The sequence below is a fragment of the Gadus macrocephalus genome, chromosome 9 (genome assembly GCF_031168955.1).
Source record: "Gadus macrocephalus chromosome 9, ASM3116895v1".
Lineage (NCBI taxonomy): Eukaryota > Metazoa > Chordata > Actinopteri > Gadiformes > Gadidae > Gadus > Gadus macrocephalus.
The window spans coordinates 14,197,047-14,210,953 of record NC_082390.1 but is presented as its reverse complement, the minus strand read 5'-3'; the positions used below and the strand labels follow the sequence as shown (position 1 = coordinate 14,210,953).

Sequence of the window (13,907 nt, the reverse complement as noted above, 5' to 3'; positions counted from 1 at the left end):
GTTCAAGAAATGACAGAATGAGGCCGGCATTTAGTTACCCTGTGAATAAGTTGCAATGGTAAGTTTAGGTAAGAGTTACTTGGTTCAGTTTTTCGTTTGCTACACAAAAAGGTATTGGATTTGCCTTGTTGACCGTCATTTGAGTTTCAAAGAAGTTACATTCTAAAGTGATTGCTTATTTTCACACTTTATATAACAGTTGATATACTTTTCATGCAGTTCGTTCAGTGTACCCAGTTAATGTTTGGTAAGTTGGCCACTTCAACCATACTGAACACATATTCAGCATTTTGTAGTCATGGTTTTTGCACAAGCTCATTTGCTCAGGCTTTTGCAGCCAAGCAGAAAAGCATGGGCAAAGGACAGCTCAGCCTTTCAAGAATAACGCTTTGGTTAATCTCCACATCCAAATATATTTCTAAAAATATAGAAAAAAATATTAATAAAAACCTAAAACTCTGTGTACCTGACTCCCCATAGTTGAAACCCAGGTTTTTAATCTGGTGAAATTGTATTACCCAGCGTCCTTTTTGCAAAGGAGATTTTAAGATAGGATGTATATCTGTAGCAGGGTTCCTAGTGTTTTTTAACAACTGCTTTCCTGGCAGTTCGCTAGATAGAAAATGAGTGCATAACCCTGTAATATTTATTGAAATTAGCATCAAAGGAACGCGTCATCAATCTCGTTGCTACACTAACGGCCCAGAAACTGTGCTGGAATGCAGAAATATCCTGAAGAAGGCCCCCCTTGGTTTGGTTCATTCTGGCTGGTTTTGAACATGTTATGGAACTCTGCAGCACAAAAAAACAACACTCATCTTAATTAAACCCTAATTGAGCGCAACAGGCCTTTGACTTGTGGAAAGCAGTACATTCTTCAATTAAATTCATGGCTGTTCAAAGTTGTTTTTTCCAGCATATCTGTGGAAAAGACTAAGACGAACTGGGAGTAGAAGTGGGATGCCTTGTGAATACGTATTTTGGGAAGCATGTGTATTTCATGTTGAGCTCTATGTTTATCTGACTGGTCCTTTTTGTATGGCAAATACAAACAAGTTTTACTGGTGCATCTTTATGTCAGTTTACTTTGATGATATAAGAATGTACAAGGAGCCGGCTAGTCCTTGGGAAACGCTTCAGTCCCCGTCGTCACAATGCTCAAATCCTTAGCCCCCAGCTGTTCTTTCATACGTCCTTCAATCAATAACTGAGCCAACATAAACATAACCAAAAAGGGCTCCTAAATGTCCATGCAATGAAGGGGGTTATTTTAATGAGTACTTGCCACATATCTAACTGGTATTCAAATAACTTTTAGTCTATCTTTCTTTCAAACTATTTTTAACTTTTAGATTTTAGGCCTTGTGTAAGCAAACCACACTAGTGAAAATGGAAAATATAAAGTATGACCACCCTGTTGGTTCACATTAAGATCATTCAACTCTCAGTGTGATCTTGTTTGTTTTGTTTGAATGTGTCACAACTTGATATTTATCATGTTGATCGTGATGGCTACATTATGGCAACAAAATGTACATAGAATTAATAGCTAGCCTGACCTCTGTATGATCCTACTTAGGCTCGAATACATTGGAGTTGTGCACACTGCTGCGTTATATAAACCAAGAAGAAACCGCACACAAGCACACGCATGCACACACGCACAAATTCACGTAAACACACACACAAACACAGCACAGACACTGAATCATTCTTTTAAAGCAGGGATTATATTTAATCCCAATTAGAGAATTTATGTTTTGAGTAGAAGGGCTGTGTAACAGTATCAATAAGGAATTTGTGTGTGTAGCAGTTTTAGTTTAATTTATTGAAAGGCAACCAATGCAACATTTTTAATTTTCTTATGAGGTCAATTAAACCATTTAGGCTGAACAGAAAAAATATCATAATAAGCATAAAACGGCAACAAAGAAAGGCTTTAGCCAAATAGCCTATTTCATAAAGCATTCCTCAACATTTGTTTAACAACCTGCCATGGCTTCCATTCTTTTAAAAAGGGAAAGTTGCTCTCTATCTACACTTAGAATTAGGCTTGTGCTGCTTCTGCACACACAGGAAGCTGTCCTTTTCCTTTCAGAAAGTAGCGGCTGTGTACTTGGTGGGATAATTGGTTCTGACAAGTAGAGGTTCATCTGCGAAGCGGTTTGGTTGCTGGGGTTGCCGCCACCATGTTCCACATCTTCATCCAGAAATTCAGCATACATAGCCTGCAAAGAGCTAGCTCTTGGTGCTTTCTCTGGAGGTTTAGAGCTGCTCACCACCGAACTGTTACCAAACATACTGCCGTTCTGGGCCGGGGCCTGGACAGGTGGCCAGTATACCCAGAAGCAGAAAACATAGCTGTGGCTTGAGTGAGTGTGGGAAACTTTTTAATGAATAAAAAGAAAAGAAAAAACATAAGGTTTATTTTATGCAATTCGTAGGTTAGGATCTCTGTGTTTTTATAGCTGATCATATTACATTTGAGTTTTACAACGCAGCCTTCGATGAATTTTAAGAAAATGAAAAATATTTTTTTTATCAGTCATTTTGCCATCATAACAGAAATATTTAGCCTCCTAAGTTGTTTTCGTTTTCCCACCTGCATACAGGGGCTCAGGGTCAATGTCACTGACCTTCCAACATAGAGGCTTCGATGGTTGTAGCACCTTTGTCCATCCCTGCTGTTCTCTCAAGGAGACGCGAGAGAGCTCTAATAAATGGTGTAATATCTGCAGCTGATGCAGTTGATGAGCTTATCTGTGGCATCAGCTCTTTGAATGGTGCGTGGAGGGTTATCATATTTTCGATTAATTTCCACAGATTAACGGAGAACGTTGGAGGCAAGTCGTAGTCGGCTGCATGTCCGTTTCTGTAGTAGGAGTCTCTGTAGAATATGAAAAGTGCTTTTCGAACTAGTTGTTACATCCGGCTGCAGTCTTTCTGTAGGCTGGCCCAGTTGTTGCTGAATAGTTTGGAGTCTGGAGTACGCTAACGTGGAATGCTTCAAATGACAGACGATATGTCTCCATGCTGCTGTTATATCTAAGATGCTTCGCTGTGGCTATGTTCCAAGTGGTATCCCTTAGTATAATGTGTACCTATATTCCTGGATTCCCCAGGATCAGAACATATAACTAAACGGGGCAGCCAGGGGCTCTGCTGTGTGTGAGCCTGTGAATACTTGACGATGGAGAACAACGTTGGTTTGTGAGTTTTGATCAATAAAGTGCCCTGGTAAACTTAACATGGACATGGGGCATGCACTGGAACTCCAGATGTCACTCGTAGAACAAATGAATGTGACGTTATCGTTTAAAAGGCTCAATATGTGTACACACTGTTTGGTATAACTGAGGCTTGCATACGTATGTAAAATATTGACGTCCTGGAAGGAGATAGCGTGGACCTAAGAAGGTAACGAGTGGACTCAGAACCATTCCTCTTCCACTACAGAGAGAGGTTGCTGATGAAGGCCAATGTATTCCTAACTTTGAAGATTGGTTGACAAATTGGTTGACATACACATTAATCAAAATGCTGTCCGTGTATGGCAAAAGACTGTGTGCCATGCATAGACAAACATGACACACATTACTATGACATTATCAAAAGGATAATGTCACCAGAACCAGTGCAATTCATTCCTGTCACCCTTATGCCATGAATTCATGAAAATCTAATATCTAAATATTTTATTTAATTGCGTGGTGGTTTGAGATAGGTAGGCACATGTAACTGACATGATGAAATTAAACTAGCAGCTATTTAGCAGCTATCACTCTTTGTGCTTTCTGTCCTTTCTCTCTCTCCCTCCACCCCCGTCCAAACAGCCTTTTCTCTGGGCCTGACCAGTTGCTATGGCAACTCTGTGTTTTGTCTTCCTCTCAACACATTCCGCAAGACCGTGTCTAATGGTGGTGTGACATAGACACACACGCACGCACACACACACACACACGCCAAACGCACACACACACACACACAAAGCTTGAAGCAGGTTTCTCAACAGTCCGTAACTGAACAGTTTTTTTGTATTTTGTTTTTTTTTGGTCGTGTGACATGAAGGAACATGGGACATGACTGCACTCCATTCTCCATACTGCTTCTGAGGCAAACCATGATGAGGTGTTGAATAAGCATTATATGTGAAGAAGTGCACACCAAGTGTGTGTGCGCGTGTGTGTGTATGGGGAGGGGGGTTGGCTATGGTTGGCAGCATGTGTCTACTCCTACATGTCCCATGAGATCCAACACAAATTATGAGTAAGCTGGATGTTTCTGACTGACTGCTGGCAGAAGTGGGCAGTCAGCACAATACTTGTTGGAACCCGCAGGTTGAAAAACTGTTATTATATGAAAAACGATGCTCTGAGTTTTGTATTATTATTTTTTATTATTATGTCTGTGATAGGGCCTCATCATCTCTATTGCCGGGTAGCAATCAACACAGTGGTTAAGTTATAACTGCTCTTTGGTGTCTGGATGAATCTCTTATATCTGTAAAAACATCAGTTTCATAACCAATTTATATTGATTTTTTTGTGATTTCTCTTTCCAGTCATGAGTTAAAAAGGCCTGGGTCTGGGAGCATACTAGCAGTCTAAAATAGAAGCTTATAGCAACAGTGCAGTGCAGTGTGTGTGTGTGTATGTGTGTGTGTGTGTGTGTGTGTGTGTGTGTGTGTGTGTGTGTGTGTGTGTGTGTGTGTGTGTGTGTGTGTGTGTGTGTGTGTGTGTGTGTGTGTGTGTGTGTGTGTGTGTGTGTGTGTGTGTGTGTGTGTGTGTGTGTGTGTGTGTGCGCATTCGTGCAATGCTTTTCGTTCTGCTATATGTCTCAATGGTGATTGCTTCAAAAAGTTGGCAGTCCTTTGGATTTAGCCATGCTTGACCCTATGTGTATGCTTTCAGCATGTTGTATATTCAGAGTTTGTGGGTTTGTGTGTGTGAGGGCAGTCTGATCAAATTGCCTTATGTTATTTACATCCACACCCACACCAAAACACATGTATACACAGTCACACACACACACACACACACACACATATATATATATATATATATATATATATATATATATATATATATATATATATATATATATATAACACACACAAACCACACACACAAACACAAAGATACACACAAGCAGATACAGACTCCCCCATGCAGAAACACACAGGATAAGGCTCAAATGCAATAAACATTTTCTCAGCTCTTGCTGTCGGACTATATATAAAGCATCAAATTGCCCAAAATGTAAAAAAAATCTGGTCAGGACAAGGAAAGGTAATGAAAAACACACACCTGCTGTATTTTTCCACCATCAAGTGTGTAATATGAATTTAGTATTGTTCCTGTTATAATGCCCATCCTGGTTGTCATTAACTGTACTATATACTGCGTGCTGTGGCTCTTAATGAAACACATTGACAGGGCCACGGCTTCAAGGCCACAGCTGTTATGGAAACCGGCTAATTATCCTCTTGGGTTTCTCTGCCTGTGCCAGTCCGGGTTTCTGTCTGTCTGTCTCCCTGTCCGCGTGATGTGAGCATCTTCTCTGTGATGATGACGTCTATGTCAAGTAAAGATAAATAAATATTAATATTAGGTTACTATAAGGCAAATTAAGAAAGGTTGATATAACAAATATAGCAAAGTCGCGATATATCTTTTTTTCTGAAAATCCATATGAGGTAAAGGCATACAGAGTTGACTCACTGACTATGATTCATTGTACTCTACTAGTATTCAGTAACCTTTGTGTTTACTTTCTAACTGAAGTTAAGGTACTTGCATTGCCACTGTAGCCACGAAGTGTGATACTAAGGCCAAGCCAATCTCCTGTCCTCTTTGAGGTGTAGATTCCTTTAATTGTCTTGCATCCTTGCAAGACAGTCAAACATGGCCACTACTCGCCGAGATTGTATTGCAAATGAACTTGTTCTCTCATCAGCCATGGCCAATCCCAAACTCTCCACGATGATCACTCCCCCTCGCCTTGGTTTCCTTTCTTGTTACTGCCAACAATGGGAAAGTTACCCTATAAGAATCATGAGCACCCATTGGCTCATTAAATATATGCTTGATCAATTGTAATTTTAGAGTTATGCTTAATAAAACAGTTACACCTACAGTTACTCCAAACGCTACAAAGTGCTACAAATACGGACGATTATCCCAGTTTTCCATCAATGCCACTGTGTGACAGTCCAAAGCCGAATTGCATACACTTGTCTGTGTGAGGATGGCCTTGGGGAAGTCATTCGTAAGACCTCTGTGAGTGTGAGATATTGAGATTAGCTGCAAAGAAATTGGCAAGTTGACCCAGTCATCATTGTTGCCCTTTCACGTAGTATTGGCCTTTGACTGAGCCCCTTCAGATGGACAGATGGAGATCAGCCACGCTGCATGTGACATTTGTCCTCAGCCCTGCTTAGCCATCACAATAGAAGGGGACTGTGGAGGCAGGCCACTGCTGTGTGTGTGTGTGTGTGTGTGTGTGTGTGTGTGTGTGTGTGTGTGTGTGTGTGTGTGTGTGTGTGTGTGTGTGTGTGTGTGTGTGTGTGTGTGTGTGTGTGTGTGTGTGTGTGTGTGTGTGTGTGTGTGTGTGTTTGTCTGTTAAATTACGTTAGCTTATATGTATTTTAACCTTATATAACCAGAAAGAGTAAGGCATTTGACACTACAAAGCTAAAACGTTTTTTTTTATTGTGCAATTGTTTTGGTGTTAAAAGTACATTCAACGTGAATAAAGGTAATGTGAATGTGGGTAAATATGCTTGTGCCCGCCACATGCACGCGATCGGGAACCAAATAGCTTGGGAACCATAAGCCGCTTAACACCAGCAACGAATAATGAGTTAATTGATGGCCGAGTCGCACTCATCTTGAGTCATGCTCTGGGGCTAACGGTGCTAATTTTCGCATTCGGATGTACTGTAATCCTCATGTTGACAGACATGTGTTGTTTTCAGGTGGTTCACCAGGTTGCTGTTGTTTCCAACTCTGGTTAAAACAACACAGCGACACAACTTACAAAGTATCGTCTCTTGGTCGAGGTCGTAGACCTTCAAACCAAACCCCAACCCCTTTGTTTTTAAACAATTCATCGTCTTTTTCCTGATTGGGATCATCATCAATGTCTACTTGCCTGTCTGCCTGTTTTCTCATTTATAAAATTAAGTGTGTCGATTTTATTTTTGTTGTTTACTGTGTTAGCGAACAGCTGCTGCCTAAACACAATTGTTGTTGCTACATTCGTGCAAGGAATGCATGCTACATCACTCTACAAAATAGGTCAACATGCTTATTGTTTACCGAAACAGTATGTTTTCATTAAAAATACAAATTGAAGAAGCTACTAACTACTATCACGATGTGACATTCGAACAAAACAATATGAACGCAAAATTTGAATTTATGAATATATTTCATTATCCATGGTATAGTAAAATCTAGATCATGGTGCAACATAATACCGATATCCCAGTTCATACCGGTATACCGTCCAGCACTACTGTGTGTGCTTCTACTGCTTGCATGTGTGCAAGCAGTATGTCCATACATGAAAGTTAACGAGCATTGACTGCACACCTTTGAAGCTTTGTGAGTGTGCATGCGTCTATGTGTGTGCTGACTGTTATTTGATCCCCCTCATCTCTCTTCCTTTATACTGTCAATATCTTCTCCCAATGCTCTCTACTCAGAGAGTCTCTCCGTCGCAAATGTCTCTCCAGTCTTCCACTGCCCTCATGTAACTCCTGTCATCGCTGTACAGTCCTGTACACAGGACTGGTCACAGGCAACCCACTGGACAATGTTATCCCACACGTTATCAATCATCTCAGTCATCTCATCATCTCATCATCAGTGTTTAAATGTGGTCGATAGGGTTTGCATGTTTAAATGTGGTCGATAGTGTTTAATTGTGGTCGATAGTGTTTAATTGTGGTCGATAGGGTTTACATGTTTAAATGTGGTCGATAGTGTTTATATATGGTCGATAGGGTTTACATGTGGTCGATAGGGTTTACATGTGGTCCATAGTGTTTAAATGTGGTCCATAGTGTTTAAATGTGGGCGATAGTGTTTAAATGTGGGCGATAGTGTTTAAATGTGGTCGATAGGGTTTACGTGTGGTCCATAGTGTTTAAATGTGGGTGATAGTGTTTAAATGTGGGCGATAGTGTTTACATGTGGTCGATAGGGTTTACATGTGGTCCATAGTGTTTAAATATGGTCGATAGTGTTTAAATGTGGTCGATAGTGTTTACATGTGGTCGATATTGTTTAAATGTGATCGACAGTGTTTAAATATGGTCGATAGTGTTTAAATATGGTCGATAGTGTTTAAATATGTTATTTTCCCTCACTCTCCACCTCATCCCTAACTCTCCACCTCAAGCTGGTGTGTAGTGAGCGTTCTGGCGCCGATTGGCTGCCGTGCATCACCCAAGTGGGTGCTACATATTGGTGGTGGTTAGTGAGGTCCCCCCTTCACTTTAGGCTTCTTTGAGTGTTATTAATTATTATTATTCTTCATATTTAACCTCTGTTTTCCTTTTATTCCTAGTCTGTTTTACATAGTTTTGAATGATGACTATATGCTCTGTAAGGTGACCTTGGGTGTCTTGAAAGGCGCCTCTAAATTAAATGTATTATTATTATTATTATTATCTCAAACATTTTATTATAAGTGTGGTTGCAGAGCAGGCCACACTAGTGTTATTCTGTGTCATATTAGTGTGGTTGCAAAGCAAGCCACACTATTGTTATCATGTGTCTTATTTTTTATTATATTTTTTATCATTTAATAATTCATTCTGAAGCTTGGTATCCGGTCCTTATTTGACATGCTGAATTGTTTTGCCTCAGAGATCCGTCCGAAATAGATTAAGCTGTACCTTGAACTAACCCTAACCCTAACGGTTAGGGTTAGGGTTAGTTCATTTTGGTCATTTGGGTTAATGGGTCAGTTTTTCAGATTTTTTCAAGGTTCTCTCTCTCTCTCTCTCTCGCTCTCTCTCTCTCTCTCTCTCTCTCTCTCTCTCTCTCTCTCTCTCTCTCTCTCTCTCTCTCTCTCTCTCTCTCTCTCTCTCTCTCTCTCTCTCTCTCTCTCTCTCCCTCTCTCTGTGTGTCTCTCTGAGTCTCTTGAAGTTTATTACGGTGACATACATTGCTGTTAGCCAATCAAAGGTGATACATTTGCATGACATGAATATTCAAGAGTAAGAGTCAATCGTTCCTCCCCACCCACCTCCTCCACCAGACAGACTATTTTTTTCACCAAAACCGACTCACAGAGCATTTATTGCTATTAGTGAGCACCGCAAAATCAAGGGGGGGGGGGGGGGGGGGGGTGGGCAGAGGATCAGGGTAAGGTCAGGGGGGCGTTTGCTCAAAACAGGTTGAGAACCACTGCCCTAACCCATCAAGGGCACCCCTTTATGTATTATAGAATATTTTATGTCGATTGCTAAACGATCAGCCCCATTATTCAGTCAATCACAAATCTGCTTCAAAAGAGCCCAGGGACTTGAAACTTAGCGTGCTCGCTCATTTAGCATTTATATAATAAGCATAAATATTATCTGGAGTATGAATGGTAAGATTATGTTTTCTATCTACTTTGTGGGTCCCCTCTTGAGCTTAAAGGCCAACTCCTAAGGCCATAATGCTGACTGATAATGTGTTCTCGTAATAGAAACGCATTAGAGACACATTCTGTATTGGTATTGGCAAAAAGATTAATTCTGCTAGCTTTTGTAGTGTGATTGTATGGTTGTCTGAGCATGATCACATGTTAGAAGGAATCTGTGAATATTAGGTCAGTGAGGGTTGGAACATGTTTTAAGTTTTTTTAGGTGGAAAAAAATCAAGATTATGCAATACTACTTACAACAGGGTCAACGCTGATCATTAAAACGCAAATGAAACCCAGAATGTTCCCGAACATGAGTCATGTGGCCATCGTGACACAATATCCTCTTTTGTCAGTGGCTATGGTGGCCTAATATTACACAACGGAAATACTCCATCACAAGCGGGTCAGTAGTATTAGCATTTTATTTGGCTATATCTAATTTCAATGTCAAATTCCCTTCAATCTTCTAGAACCTGCACGCCATCCCCACATGGTGTGAGGATAGTCCCTGTCATATGGGTTAGAAGGCCTATGTTTCTTGATGAAGACGCCTGATTGTTATTAGGTATTCATAGTCTATCTGTGAATCTATGACCTATGGTTATTATCAGGATTGTTATTATTATTAATCCATTTAAGTTCAAACGATCTATGGACTTGTCTGATCTTAAATTTAGCATGCGGAAATCCAAATCTTTCAATCTTCAATCAATCACAATTACACTTGGGAAAGGGTCTGGGCCTGGAGACGACTTGGGGACATAGATGCCACCCCCCTGAAGAAGTGTTTAACGTTTTATAATAAATGCTAATGCTGATGCTCTAAACTGATCAGACGTCCCCGTCAGAAAGAGGCAGGAACTGAAACTGCGTCAAGATGACACCTGCCTTATCATGAGGAAAAGGATTTGTGTTGATATCTTATTTCATGACATCACTATCAATTACAGAGCATGCTCTAAAGCGTAATGCAAAAAAAACACAAAAAACTGCCTCTATTAAACCAGTGGTTGTGTGTGTGTGTGTGTGTGTGTGTGTGTGTGTGTGTGTGTGTGTGTGTGTGTGTGTGTGTGTGTGGGTGTGGGTGTGGGTGTGTGTGGGTGGGGGTGTGTGTGGGTGTGTGTGTGTGTGTGTGTGTGGGTGGGTGTTTTTTGAGTAAACAAAGGACTGTGTGCTGAAGAAAAATGACCCGCCTCTGCCAAGGACACAGTTGCATCTAGGAGTAATGACATGCCCCCGTGAATCGCTTGAAGAGGGCTGTAGCTGGATGAGCTGTGCGTGGGCTGTGAATACCTCTAGTCACTGCTCGAATAATCTGTAGCTAAGTATATCCTATAGCTGACTATATTCTTTTTAAATGCTATATATATTTGTGGTTAACGGGGAAGTTAGGGCGAACACCATTGTGTCGATCTGGCTTTTCTGACCTCAAGTTTTATCTCCTCTTATTGTGTATCGGGTGTTATGCGCTTGTGCTTGTGTTGTGTGTTTGATGTATTCACGCTTTTGGTCACCGGTTCCAGCTTGGCCACAGAGGTTTTCGGTCGTGCATTTCGAAATACGCTGCTGCGAATGGCTAACATGTTGAACGGTCCCTAGAGTTACAGAGCTTGTGAATCGGAAACTAAGCATTTCGGCCAATCAGTGGAGATAACCAACCCTACTGAGCATCTGAAAGTGTGTATCAGTGTGCGTGTGAATTTCTGCATGCATCTTTTTGTTTGTCTGATTGTGTGTTGATATTTCTCTACCAGACATAATCACCACCCTATGGACACAACATGTGTGACCCCTCAACTTGGAGGACGGTCAGGGAGTCCAAACTGGGGTGTGATGGATTGGTCAGCCTGCTGGTCAGCCCCCTGCCTGCAATAGCCTCTAAATACCCCAGCACCCTGCGCTGTGATCACCACATCACGGCCAGGGGCAGGGGGGGGGATACCAGCTACAGTTTTACTTAAATGGTGGTTTCGTATCTATCTACACCAGTGGTTCTCAACTGGTCTTTCCTCAGGGGCCACATGTGTCATTAGTCGTTCAATAGGGATGCAGCGATCAGGTATTTTTTCCGGCCAATCCTGATACCGATCACAGATTTTTATTTTGTTAAATATATATTAAGACGATGAACTGAGATGGGGGGACATAAATGCTCTCCCATACCTGGAGTGCCATCCTGGGGGGCGGCGGACTGACAGCAGGAGGTGTGGTTCACCGGTCAAAAACTGACAGGGATAGCGATAAGAACGCGTCACATTAAGTCCGTGTGACCTTCTGATGAAGACGGAAGTGTATCCGTCGAAACATGTCAAGGTAAAGAAAATAACATCTACCAATATATGTGTCTGTGATAAAAGAAGACTATTAATATTTATATATTAATTCCTCGAAGAAAAGACGTGATGGCATGTAAACACAGAGCAGAGTCAAGTTCTGTGGACTATTTGGGTAATACACACCGATATAATCGAACATATAATCTAATATAAAAACAGGTGATGCCCTCTGCACCTATGAATATTTGAGGGCATAAGAAATGATAAGAAGCAGGTCATAATGACAGTACATTGGTCATTATTGCATTGGCTGTTTATATAGAATAAATATTGAATAGATTCTACAGTGTGTGTCTGTAAAGTCTCTATTTTACAGAACGCACCACCAATGAAGGTGGTGCGTTCAGCAGCGTTCGGTGTACGCTATATGGGAGGTGCGTGGCCTGCTTTCTGCTTCCTGTGATGTGGCGCCAGCCTATTAACCAGATATACCACTGCGTTGTGCGTATGCTTTCACTTTAAAGACTGCTGGTCTCGGGGGTTATGATTTGAAGTAGCCAACCAAGTTGGCGATACCCTACAGCCTTGTTACAGAGGGTTTTGCACATGAGGAAACAGGCTGGAAATGTATCATTCTGATGAATAAATTGAGCCAAAACTACAATTAATTATTAAACAAGATAAATAAGAAGTATGCAAAGGAAGCGTACTGTATTTGCATAACACAGACTCTTTGTGACATCCGTGAAAGGAGAACGGTCTACGGCTTTGCTCACAAGTCCAGCTACAGCAGACCGAGCTGTTATAAAGTCTTGGTTTCAATAAACATTTGCCTCACATTGTAGGAACTAGGTTATCACGAAACTGCTATGGCTGCAATCGTTCGGCTATACATTCAATTTAATATGCCATTTTGAGTCTTCAAAAACTGCTTCCATTAAAGAGGAGGAGCAGAAAGTGAGTTTCACATAAAGCTTAGAGGGGAGCAGCCTTGTCGTATCAGGGTTTAGATACTTCAGTCATTTAAACTAACTCGGGGATGTGTGATTATTGACGAGTCTAGGTTTACAACTTTTAGCAGAAACCAACATAAAAATCTCAACAAGAAACAAGGAGAGAATGAAGCCCAGTGAGATTCAGGATGGTTAACAAAATGCTATTTATATGGTTAAGCTACCTGCTACCTTTATGTGAGTCAAGATAAATTATCTTAAAGCAGGAATACATTGCTGTCTCATTGACTGAACCTAATGATGACACTTGACCTAAGTTAGAGAGATACCAAAATGTCTGATCATTTTGAAAACTTTTTATCACTCAAAGGTCGATATATGGGCCGTCCAAATAAAAATTATAATATTTATAATAATTCCCACAATAACAATAGGTATCCACAGTTATACTAGTGTACGACTAGTATGGATTTATTATTTATGATGAAACAACCAAATACCAAAAGCGCATACTTCTATTCTTGGATATATGATCAACATAAATAATGGTGAAGGGATCATAGAAACATGACTGCCATGTTAGTCATTTGATAGAAACAGTCCAGGGTCTCTACTGAGAACGTAATAGCAACAAGTAGGCGTACAAAACCAACCGAGATATTATTAAAAACAGTTAAATGTTTTGTCAGTTTGTGTGTGTCAGGGCTTCACCGGTGTTCTGGAAAGAGGGTTAAGCTTGTGAAACATGTCAGAGTATATTACATCACAACGGCTACGATTGGGTGAGAGCAATGGTCACGGGCCAACTTCCTTTATATTCCCCTGGGCACCCATACGCGCACACACACACACACACACACACACACACACACACACACACACACACACACACACACACACACACACACACACACACACACACACACACACACACACACACACACACACACACACACACACAGAGAGCTGCAGACAAGCTACTTATGTGTACCTTCCTCCGTGCTCCTGACATCGTTGTGGTGCCAGCATCATA

At 41.0% G+C, this 13,907-nt stretch overlaps 1 protein-coding gene across 1 annotated transcript in view; it reads left to right on the top strand.

Moving 5' to 3' along the window:
- LOC132464518 (guanine nucleotide-binding protein G(o) subunit alpha) overlaps positions 1-13,907 on the top strand; it is a 66,247-nt gene that overhangs the window by 21,394 nt on the left and 30,946 nt on the right. The gene's annotated exons all lie outside the window — the stretch shown is intronic.